Source organism: Lynx rufus, unplaced genomic scaffold (assembly GCF_022079265.1).
Source record: "Lynx rufus isolate CCGP_SWC_20201006 ecotype Redwood Valley unplaced genomic scaffold, mLynRuf1.p SCAF_23, whole genome shotgun sequence".
Lineage (NCBI taxonomy): Eukaryota > Metazoa > Chordata > Mammalia > Carnivora > Felidae > Lynx > Lynx rufus.
The window spans coordinates 11,140,169-11,152,492 of record NW_025814838.1 but is presented as its reverse complement, the minus strand read 5'-3'; the positions used below and the strand labels follow the sequence as shown (position 1 = coordinate 11,152,492).

The window sequence follows — 12,324 nt, the reverse complement described above, 5'->3', positions numbered from 1 at the left end:
CTACATAGGATAGAAGCAGATGCAGTAAATGTCAACCCACCTTCTTGGACCTAGAAAAGCTGTAATAAAATACGCTGTACCTGCCACCACTGAGGGGCCTGCCCTGTTTGTGTTGAGCTTTTGTAGCCTTGGCTAAATTGGGAACTTGCTTGCATTTTATGATGTCGGTGTAGGTAATAACTTCCCAGGAAACCACAGCTTGCCAGATAAGCTACATATGCCACATGGAGGAACCTCTCTGTTTCTTCATCTCACATGGTGGCGAGTCGGTTGAGTTCATCTGCTTTCTGCTCAGTCTTTGATGCCCAAGGCTCATCTTTGCAGCAGGCACTTGACCTCAGGAAAACCTCCTGCAACTCCTAATTTGGCCGGGTTCTGAGGATTCATCTTTTAAATCCCAACCCTGTGTGGCTTCAGGTTCAGTTAGTGTGGGCTCAGTGAAAATGAGAGTGCTGTCTAGGTTGATAGCCACAGGGCTTCAGATATGCGTACAAAGAAGATAGTCCAGGGTCTTGGGAAAGCAGGGAAAGTTGTTAAAATAGTAGTTAGCTGGGAAGGGGACCCTCACCTCTACCGGATGAGGGGATTCAGCTGCAGACACAGTGTCTCGGATGTGTGTTCATCTGTGCTTCTTAGGTCAAACTGTCCTTGGATTTTGTAGCCAAGTTGGCCTTAAGACCAGTCTATGATACGTATTCTGTATTTATCTCTCATCCCAGGGCCTCCGTTGAGAGTGTTGAGACCTAATAAATCAGATCACGGAGTTGAGGGCCCATAGCAGCCACCAGGCCTCCTTCATAAGGGAAGCCTGTCTGCAGGCTGGGTAGCCTGGAGGGCACATGCCCCTTCTAAGGGAGACAGCTGCTTCCCGGATCCATACTACTGGTACCTTAGGGAGGTGATGGATTTGTGTTTCCAAGTCTTAGGGTTTTCTAAGAAATGCCAGGACTTTGCAGTTTACGTGGGACCTCCCAAGTATTAAGTGTTGGCATGGTATTTAACAGTTTGCTTTTGAAAATATTGTACAGGGTAAACAAAACATGTCTGAACTGAATCCTGGTCCATAGGTCCCCAGTTGGCTCTTTGCTACCTGTGCAATAAATCTCTGAAGATGAGGCTCTCAATGTGCCTGCAACGCAGGGGCTCCTGCTTGGTCATCAGCAGTGACTGTTCCCACATCGTGAATTGGGTCATCTTGAGACTGCAGACTTGAACTGGCCTCTTCTCCAGTCCTTTCTCGTCCTGCCCTGCCCCCTCTGTGCAGATGTCTCAATGAAGTTTGTGGGAAGGAAACACTTACTACCCTGAATAGATCCTACAGTTATGCCAAACATGTCACGCGTGTGAGTGAGCCCCCCTCCCAAACCCGAGTGCCCAACCCCACTGCAGAAAAGCATAAAAATAAAAGGGGATCTTTGTAGACTTCAGGTCAGCCAAATGGCACTGGGCACTGTGGTTGTCTCCTGGGTGCTGATTAGCAGCTTGCTTGGGGGTCTCAGGCTCTTGCCTGACCTTGGCACAGGGTCTGGCAAATTTGGCTTTCTGGGTGTAGAATGGGTCGTTTAAGAAACAAAGCCATTGAGACTGAGTTGAGGAGAGTCCTCTATTCACTGATGAAAGGAGCTCATTGTACACAATCCATGTGCCCTGCCGAACCCCCTTCCTCTGGCCTCCTCCTCCTTTTCCCTGTCCCCCAGCTGGGGCTTTGTCAGTGGGCTACAGGATGCTGTATCCCAGGCTGTGCTTTCTTCCCATTTTCCTGTCTGGGCAGCTCTGGGGTTGCTCCGTACAGAAGGAGAGCTGGGACTCGGAGCCCCTGCGCACGTTCTCGGCTCCTAGGGCCAATTCTCTTGTCGTGGGTGATGAGCGCGCTTCCTTCCGGGACAGCTAGGAACAAACAGCCAGTTCAGAGGCAGCTGCGTGCGGTGGCTACGCAGGAAGCCAAAAAACAGTGGTGCTAATAACCTCTTCCTGTTCTGTGCTCCGCACTGAAGCGTCCCCATCACCACCTCCCTGTGTGATCCCACCACCCCAGGAAAAATCAAAGCTATTGAGCTCTAGGTAGAGGCTTGTAAATGAATAAACCACAGTGTTGAACTTACTGTGGATTAGTAGAACTTTGATCCTTTTTAGGTTAAGGCATCCCAAACGTTGCTTCTTTGGGACTGGAAGTGAGGGTGGGGTCCTGATGAATCAGCCATTGAGTGGGTAGAATGGTACAGCGATAAACCCTGGTGGCAAAGAGATGGGGGGGGGTGGTCACCAACTGGGCTTACCCAGGTGGGTGGGGCAGGGCCGTAGCTGAGAGGAGGGTGTGTACCTACCTTAAAGAAGTAGCAACTTCCTCCAGTTCAGCCATGCCAACCAGCATGCCCACTTGGCCAGATCTTTGGACATTCTAAGAAAAGCCATAAATCTGGATGTTCTGAAATCACCCAATCTTTGAGGGTTGGAAACTAGTAGGAAAAAAAAATGTAAAAAGCGCTGTGTATCGTTTAAGTCAAACCACACCACATCTGAGGGTTCTGGTTACTTTTTTTTTTTTTTTCCTAATGTCTGTGAAGATTAGAAGGTTCAGTGGGCCAATCTCTGTGGCTTCTGGGCAACTCATGTAACCTCTCTGAGCCTGTTTTCTCCTCTGTAAGTTGGCAACAGTACCACAGGGTGTCCCTACTCTGGCAACAGAGGTGAAGGTGCATGGCCATCAGGGGCCTCTCACGATGCTAAAAGCATGATATAAAACCATCTGTTTCCAGACTTGATGGCCATCCTGTGGTAGCCAGCCCTTGAGAACGGAACAAGGATTTATTGAAATAATGCGCATGAACTGCTAAATGTGTTGCTTCATGAGGACTTTGAAAATAGCTGTCCTAATGGCCACCGTCATTGGTGCTGTCACTGTCATCCCCACCGTTGATAACATTAAGAAACCTAGGAGAAGGCCAGGAGGCAGGAAGGAGACCCTGAGTCTCTTTGCTCTGAAACCACCTGACTTTGACCTTGACTCTGAACATAGGAACCCTCTGTCCCCTGCATGTTCGACGACCAGCCATCTCTTTTCCGGCCCAGGAAGGAGGCTCCCCTGTTCTGAGGCACAGCCTGGAGTTGGGGGTGTCCCCTCTGCAAGCACTGTGAAGTTCTCCCCTTCATCACCCTGTGCCCAGCATCCTGGGATCAGTTTTCCCCCATGGCTTGAAACAGCAGGTCTGTGTGTGGCATCCTGGAAACACTCCAGACCTGAAACACTGCTGAATTGGTTTTCCCAGAGCTGGGATATGCTATCCTTTGAACAGAAAATGTCCTGGTTAGAGGCTCTTGTGTGGGAGCCGAAGAAGAGAAAATGAAGAAAAGGCAGAAGGGACAAGCATAGAAATTGACTTTGGCAAAAAGGGATGAACCAAGGATTTGGCATTAAGAACCTTGGATTCTAGACCAGGTTTTGATAGAAAGTGCATGTGGCCCTTAGGACATTCACTTCCCATCTTGAATCTTCTTTTCCTTACCAGAAAATGAAGGGTTTGATTCAAGTCAGGGACAGAAATAAGTTTGCATCTCCTAGGAAAATCAGAGTCTGTTAGTAATGTCTGCCCAGAGGGCCGTATTGAAACTTCGAGGCCGAGTAATTGCTTAGTAATAGCCACCTTGGGCACCTTGCAGGGAGGCACTGAACACCTATCCTCCACCTCTGAGTCTCCTGGTGCTCAGTCTTGGCTTCTGGGTCTTAAACCTGAACTGTTTGCCCGTGGGACAGAAGGCCCACTCACTAGTGCCAGAAGCTACAGAGCAAAGCATAGTCTCTCTGGAGCTCACGACAGTATCTGCGGGACACTCAGTGGCATTGGCTCCCGTGGGCCGTCTGCCATTTTGGTGAGACAGCAAGTGAGTGCAAAATCGGTAGGTGCCACGGCATGTGCCTGGGGAGAAAGCTAATTATCGCGCTGAGCTTGAGATGTGGCTTGTGTCCGCGTGGCGCTCAGGTGGCCAGCTTCAGGAGGACATGGAGCCCTGGAGACAGCTACCAGCACCTCTTGCCCAGCAGTGGTGGGTGGAGGCTGCGTTTCTCAGGTTTCTCCTGGCACGTGGCCTGTCTTGTTTCTGGTCTGAGCTATGAAAAGCCGAACACGACAGAGTGGTAGTAATTGTCCTCCAGAGGAACTGACACTTGTGGCTCGCCCACTGTGCACCAGGACTGAGCAAGGCTCTGCTCCACCATCTGAGTCGGTCTTCACTTTGTCCCTCTGAGAAGGTTGTTGTTAGGATGGTTGCCGTTGTGACAAGTCACTGGCCTGAAGACACACACGAGGAGATGGGAAGGTTACCACTTACTAACAAGTGACCTTGAGCGAATTCCTTTCTCCTCTGAGCTTCGAATACATCGTCTGTAAAATGCGTCTGTTAATACCTACATTGTTAAGCGGTTTAAACTAGATGGTTCTTACTACCCACTTAGGACAACGCTTTGTTTTCACTATGAGCCAATGTTAACTGCTCTTCTAATAATTGTTGATACCAGCCATGCGACCTTAGGCGAATTGCCTTAGTGAATGGAGGTGACCGATAGAGTTGTTGGCAGTGAGCAGGTAGCAATCCAGCCAGAAGCTTTGCTGTCTTGCGGGGACACGTGCAGTGTTGGTAAATCTCTCATTTCCAATTATTTTTTAATGTTTGTTTATATTTGAGAGAGTGTGCCCGCATGAGTGGGGGAGGGGCAGAGAGAGAGGGAGACACAGAATCTGAAGCAGGCTCCAGGCTCTGAGCTGGCAGCACAGAGTCTGACACGGGGCTCGAACTCATGAACTATGAGATCATGACCTGAGCTGAAGTCAGACGCTTAGCAAACTGAACCACCCAGGCACCCCTAAATCTCTCATTTTTTAAAAGAGAAATGAGAAATCTGGATTTGCATGTGACCTATCCTGGTTTTAGAACATGGGCAACAAGGAAAAATATGTCATCGATATTACAGGCCAAAAAATACCACCTAGCACGAATCATCTAGAGGCCACCAATTGGCCATCCCATGTTAACACTTCCTACCACAAGCCTCTCCTCTTTTAGGTAGGTGTGTTCAAAACCTTGTTGTTCGAAGAATTCTAATTCTGTGTGGTTTGCAAAGAATTACAAAACCTCTTAAGGCACACGCAGAACCAAGTGTGTGGTTTAGATACTGGATAACTGTTTATTCTCACAGGTGTTCACACCCACCTGGAGAACCATTGAAGTCCTTCCAGAGTTTCCATGCATCTGTGGTCTTTTGTAGCTTCCAAGGTGATTCACTAACTCCAAGGGCCCGAACTTCATTTTGAGGTCCTGTGGCTCTGTTCCAGGGTGTGGGTTACAATCTGTGGAAGGAAAGCCAAGTGGTAAAGAGACCTGTAAATTCTTAAAACTTGGAAGACCACAGAGACAGGACAGAGTAAGGAAATTGCACCCAGTTGAAAGGGCCCAACTCTGCACCACCGTCTCTCTAAAGCACTGCCAGTGTCCTTGACCTCTCTGTGATGTTTCTGTTTTCTCAGTCTTTCTTCGAGATGAGTTTGCATTTTCCAGCAAGGTGAGGGCTGTGTGATTCTGGCCGGCGTCTGTATTCCTAATGTAGCCTTTCTGAGAGAACAAGGGGACTTGTGTGCTGTTGGAATCCCTCCCTCATTGACCAGTGTCACCCGCCATGCACGTCCCCAGCCTTCATCCCAGGAGTCACGGACACATGAGATAAGCTTCTTATGAAATCCCAGAGGGACACCTGGCAGACAGAGTCCCATTGTGTGAGCACCTTCATGGCTGTGAACAAATCCTGAGGAGTCCAAAGGAGCCACTTACCCTGGGGAAAGAAAGCTGGAAAGATGAAGGTGATGGTCAGGGTTTCCGGGGCAAGGAGGTCATCACCATGTAAGTGGAGAAAAAGGAAGGAGCAGAAAACACCTTGTACCCCACTGTGGATGGAATGGTTTGTCCCCCTAAATTAATTTGTTGAAATCCTGACCCGCAGTGTGGTGGGGGCTGCTGAGGGCAAAGCTCTCAAAAACGGAAGGAGTGCCATTATAAATGAAGACACTGGAACGCTCCCTCAGCCATTCGTCTAGGTGAAGGCACAGCAAGAAGAAAGCTGTCCATGAGCTAGGAAGTCCTGCCAGACCCTGAATGCACCAGCACCTTGGTCTTGGACCTCTCTGCCTCCAGGACTATGAGAAATACAATTCTGTTTCTAAGTCACCCAGTCTGGTCAGTTAGAGCCCTCAAACAGACACACACCCATCATGGAAATGTCTAGCGGATGCAGAACGTGAGCATCAGAGTTGCATGAACACCTCAGAGCCTTGGTGACTGGCTGGGGATCAGAGGGGAGGGGTCCTATTCTTGGTCTCGCACTGGCTGTCTGTGTCATTTCGGATGCTTCCGGTCTTGAATTACCCATGCTACAGTGCAGGTCTTGTCAAGCTTCAGTACGCATAAGACTCACCCAAGTCTGTTCAATGAAAACGCAGGTTCTTGGGCGCCTGGCCCAGAGATCCCGATTCACTAAGTTCATGGTTTTGTAAAGCACCAGGATATTGGTGAAGGTGCCGGTTTCAGGCCGCTTGCAAACCTAAGCATCAGTCCTGGCTCCAACCCTTATCAGGCCTATGTTTCTGGTCAAACGATCCTCCCTGAGTTTCAGTTAATCTGATTTGTAAAAGGGGGAGCATGATACCTGCCTTGGCAGAGTGGCAAGGATTTCATGTGCTTGGCACAGAATAAACACAGAAAAGGAGATGGCTAAATTTGCCTATTTCACTACTGTCGAATGGGATTGGTTCAGCTGGGATCTATAACGAGTGGCCGTGGAGAAGAATTGTGGCTGATTGGTTTGGGGGTGGAGGGGTATGTCTTAGCCTTCAAAAGCCTGGAAGAAGACGACAAAGAGGAGATAACTTTTGAGCTTTTAAAAATTTATTTAGGTTGAGACAGAGTGAGTGTGAGCAGGGGAGAGACAGTGAGAGAGGGAGGGAGAGAATCCCAAGCAGGCTCTGTGCTGTCAGCACAGAGCTTGACGCAGGGCTTGATCCCACAAACTGAGATCGTGACCTGGGCTGAAATCAAGAGTCAGACGCCCACTGAGGCCACCCCAGTGCCCTTGTTTTTGAGCTTCTAACCGCGCAGCAGACGTTAAAAATAGCTGGTTTTATTAAACATGCATGATCACCTATAATGTCTGTGGTAGCCCACTTCCAAGATGAGGAGGTGACTCTCTATACACATGAACAGTCCAGATTTCCACCTCTTAAGCTAGTGTCCTTATTTATTTGTGTCCCCTTTAACTTCGAAAACAGTCCTAGACTGTCCTTTCCGTCCTTCCTTGCAGTAGCTCTGTTGGAGAATACAGTCCCACCTATTCACAGGGTGTGGTTGAGAAAAGTTAAGCTCACAGAAACTAAGTAGTTTGCCTGAGGTCCCAAATCTACTAAGTGGTTGTTAATCTGCTGAATCGCCAAACCCCAGCACCTCAGAATGTGAAGGTTTGGAGACCGGGCCTTGACAGAGGTAATGAAGTTAATATCAGGCCTGAAAGTTGGGCTCTAATCATTCTGACTGGTGTCCTTATAAGAGGAGGAAGTTTTCGATGCACAAGGAGACACCATAGAGGCTCAGGCATGGAGGGTAGAACATGTGAAGACACAGTGAGAAGATGGGTGTTGGTGAGTTGAGGAGAAAGGCCTCAGCAGACAGCAACCCTCTTGGCTCCTGGATCTTGGATTTCCAGCCTCCAGAACTGTAAAAATAAACATGTCTGGCACATGGGCCAAGCAGACTAATCAGTGGTGACGTGTGATTTCAGCTGACGGTCTGACCCTGAACCTGCACTCTTCCACTGCATTTTCCTTCTTTGCCCCATACAGTCCCTTGTTAAAAGTGACAGCATCCTTTTGGGTCCTTGGCTTGGCATCCGAATTCCCCTTGCACTTGATGGTCTTGCTTGGTGGTCTCCAGCAGGCAGGAACGCTGTTGGTGAGATTTTGTGTTTTAATCTCTGATCCTATAAACATCCCCCTGCGTTTCCTGAGGTACCTGGTGTTTTGTAAAGCACAAACTCCTAATGGGGGAGGCTTCTATTTCTGTCCCCAGAGGGTTCTCGGGAAAACAGTGCCACACCAGCCTTCTGAAATGTTCTCCTGGGTGTGTCCGTGCAGAGATTGTACTGCAGGGCCTGGTGTCTATCGCTCTGCTAACTTGATGGCCCTGATGGGGGGAAATCTGGCTCTGAAGACTTGAGTCACAGTATTGTTGCCTCCACACCAAAGCCATTGCTTAATACCCAAGAGCAAACACTATCTTAGGAGATACTCAAAGCACAGGAAGGGAACACACTTTCCAATGGCTGAGGCTAAGCTCGAGGCTCACCGCTGACCAGGGGAGCCCAAAACGTTTGAGGCACGTATGGAATGATCATGAAATGTCTCCTCCTATTTTCTTCATGGAAGCCTAATTGCTTGTTAAAATCAGGCTTTTGGGCTTGCTGAGCTCCAAAGTTTCTGAGCCTGGCTTCCTGGTCTTGAAGTGAGACCGAGTTTCATTTCTCCAGGATCTGTAATCAGACTCCTGCCTATTATTTAAACCGTTAGCTTTGGGAATAGAAGTGTACACAGAGTCCCTTTAAACTCCTTTCTGTCTCCCTCCTGGTGCCCACCAGACATGGTGCTAGCTACTGAGTTGGGACTCCGTAAATATGTGTGGATGGATTTCGTGCCCCGCTGTGGCAAACTGGCTGTGTTTTATTTTTAGTCATGACACGTGTGCTAATTTCCATCAACCGTGTCCACTACCTTTTTTTTTTTAAAAAGGATGCTAATAGTGGTTAAAGTGCTGTTGATTTGCTGTGTGTGTTCTTTCTTTTAGTAGACCTCATCCAGGTTGCAAGATGATTTTTTCTGATGGGGGATTGTGTTCTCCAGTGGAGCTAATATAAAATAATGGAGCACAGGTTTCTCAAGTACAGGGACCTGGTGTCCAGTCCAGGCTTCAGTACTGTCTGTGTAACCTTGGACACGTCGCTCAATTTCTCTGGTCATCAGTTGGCTCATTTCTGTAATGAGCATCATGGAAGTCTCTATCTCCTAGGGTTGTTACAAGGGGTCAGTGGAATGATACATGTCTAGAAGGTAAGCCAGTGTCTGAAATGTGGTAAGAACTCCAGGTATTAGTTATCACTTACTAGTTCTTACTAGTATTGATGATTGTTGGAAACGGTCAACTAATAGGCCCATGGGTTAAAGTTTAAAATAAACTGGAGAAATGAAAATGGTAATTACCTCAGGGCAAGAGGATTCTGAGAAATCCTGTTACCATTGTTTGTCATGGCATTGGAGTAAATTCAGAGGGACTGGTCCATTTGGCAAAGAGATGAAAGTGACCTCCTATGTAGTATGAGGTCTTGGTGGTTGAGAATGTCCTTTGCTTGGCATAACCTACAGCTCATGTGGAGTGTGGCACATAGTAGGTCCTAAATCATAGCTATAAATGGTAGTTAGTTCAGGTTCCTGAGGTTTGTTTGCATACTTGGGGAGAGTACATAGCATTTTGTTTCCAAGGCTGGACTGTCCATTATGTTTTTGCTCTATTAAGATCAATCTTCAGAAAGTGTATCAGTTAGTTACTACCACAATGATGGCTGTATAACAAAGCACCCTGAACTGTGTGGCTTGCAACAACAAGCATGTATTATATATGTGTCTGAAGGTTGGCTGTTGAAGGCTGGGGTCGGCTTCAAGCTGCAGGTTTCATATAGGTTTGTTCCCTGTGTGTGTCCTCCTCCTTGCACCAGCAGGCTACCTGGGGCATGTTCTTGTGGGGATAGCAAAAGCACAAGAGATCATATCATGTTCAATCACACGAGCATATTTCAAGCTTCTGCTTAGGTCCTGTTTGTTAATCTCCCCTTGGATGAAACACATCAAAATGGCAAGCCCAAGGTCAAGGGATGGGGCAGAACACTCAGCAAAGAAATGGAAAGTCATGTGACTAGAGGGTGTGGATACAGGGAGTGGTGAAGAATGCGGGCCACTAAATCGGTCTGCCTGGTTCCCTCTTTGACTTCCCCAATTTAGTCATTGCAATAGATGATATGAAAGGGCTTCCCTTGCTTCAGGCAGTTCCGTAGCCCCAGTATCCACATTAAGATTCTAAAAGCACTCCACTGTAGCATCCGAGCATGTTGCAAATTCCCCTTTGGTCTCCAGGAGCCTTTCCCCTGACAGACAGGAATTTACTCTACTGTAAACCAAAGAGTCCCAGTTTAGACAGACACGATGGATTAGGCAGACAGCATCATTGACCCGGTTCCACTTCGTTAGCCTTTCCAATTAAGGAGGATGTTGCTGAAAGGGAGACCTCACAGATATATTGCCATACCTGGAATCTTCTGGATGGAGCTTCTGTAGGGAGAAGCTTAGGTTTTGAGTGTGCACAGAGGGAGGAGATTGAATTTTTGTTGGCAAGTGAATCCTAAGTGTTAATAACATGGCCGCTTGGGAGTACTCTGTCTGCTTCCTGGCTAGGTCATTAACATGCTAAGTAGATAATACTGGACCCCTGACCATGTGCTGGGAGGGTTTCTGATCTTGGAATGCCAAGTAAAGAGCCGGTGCTCTACCAGAATCTAAGAATCAGCTTTGGGTTTTGTCAGTACAGTTGACAAGTTGACAGAGTTTTCTGTGGTTTGCCAAGGACGATCGCTTTCAGGGAAGTTGTTCTTCGGGGTTCAGGATGGCATTCTCCCCTCTCCACCCCTTCAGGATTCTGAGCAGTGAAGCATAAGCCCCAAACAATAGCCAAATGGGCTGAGAAGTACAACTTAATTAATCTGGGCGCACACCCAACACCCCAGTGTGGTTCTTCACTGTGACCTGGCTTTGAGAATGAGGCTCATGTTGGAGTCTGAGAGGCAGCTTCTTATCTTCTGGCCAAATCGAGATGGCAGAAACTGAACTTTGGGAGAGACACACAGGCTGACTCGGAGTTGAAGAGTAATGTGGCATGCCCTCACCCACAAAGCAGCATGCCTGAGGCCGGAGTCCCACCCTGTCATAGACCAGGAGGAGAGCCTTGTCTCCCAAAGACAAAAGTGGGTCCTGTCCAGTGTGCCTGACACAGGGAAAATGGAAGAACAGGGTTGCCACTCCCTGTGTGTGAGGATGAAGAGGCTGGTCAGGGGGAGCCCCGTGAGGAATGGCTAAAACACGGAGGCTGCTCACTCGAAAATGCCTCAGCCAAGGTTCTCACCCATAAAGCGGCCCCCTCCTCACCCTTGGGAGGGAGCTAGATAAGGGTTTAAAGAGAGAGCCTCTAAAATACTTTCAAGGCTTGAAGGACAAGGCTGCAGTGTCCAGAGAGGGGGAGGAGTATTCCCCTCAGTATCTTCCTGGGTCTGAGGAATATTCTGTGCCTGGGTAGAATGTGGAAATTGGAGTGAGCTGTTTGCCTGGTGGTCAACTTGGAGCTGTAGCCTTGGAGAAATGCTGGGGACTGGATTCAGAGCTAGGATCTGGGGTGGGGGTGGGGTGGGTGGGGAAAGGAACCCTTCATCTTGAAAGAAAACTCAGAACAGACCAGACCTCAGGGTTACTTTGGCATTGTTATAAAGATACCACAGCAGAATCATTAAGAAAGCGACTGACCATTCCCCTAGGGTAGGGGTTGAAAATTTTGCCGCAGTTTTTTCTTTTCTAATTGTGGTAAGAACACAACAGGAGTTGTACTCTGTTAACACTGCAGCATACACCTAAAAATTTTGTTCACTGTAACCACAATGTCATACAGCTGAATGCCAGGGTTTCTACATCTTGCATGAATGAAACTTGACACCTGTTGAATAGCAACTTGCCATTCCTTGCCTCCAGCCCACCTGACACCCACCCTTCCACTCTCTGTTTCTGTGAATTTGACTATTGGAGATGCCTCATGGGAGTGGAATCATGACACTTGGGTGCCCATGCTCGTTGAAGCCATACAACAGCCAAGATAGGAAAAAAGGGTAAACATCTGTTGATGGATGAATGGATCAAGATGTGGTGAATGCGTATAGTGCACTGTTACTCAGCCTTATGTGACAACAAGGATGAACCTTAAGGATGTTACGTAGAGTGAACCAAGTCAGACCACAGAAGGACAAATACAGCATAATCCCTATACTTCCTTCTTATTCACCGACTAGGGCCGGGGGGTGCTCAATTGCATGGCTTCCTAGAAGCCAGTGCTGGAAAATCTCTTGCCTAAAGCAACGCTTCCAAACTGAGTTTGTCCCTCGGTGCCCTAAAATCAAGCCCATTCTCTGTAAGAGGCAGCTTGAGG

General features: G+C 48.1%; 1 protein-coding gene across 1 annotated transcript in view; it reads left to right on the top strand.

Annotated features, from left to right (window-relative positions):
• Positions 1 to 12,324, top strand: part of XYLT1 (xylosyltransferase 1) — a 312,312-nt gene that overhangs the window by 77,968 nt on the left and 222,020 nt on the right. The window lies entirely within an intron of this gene.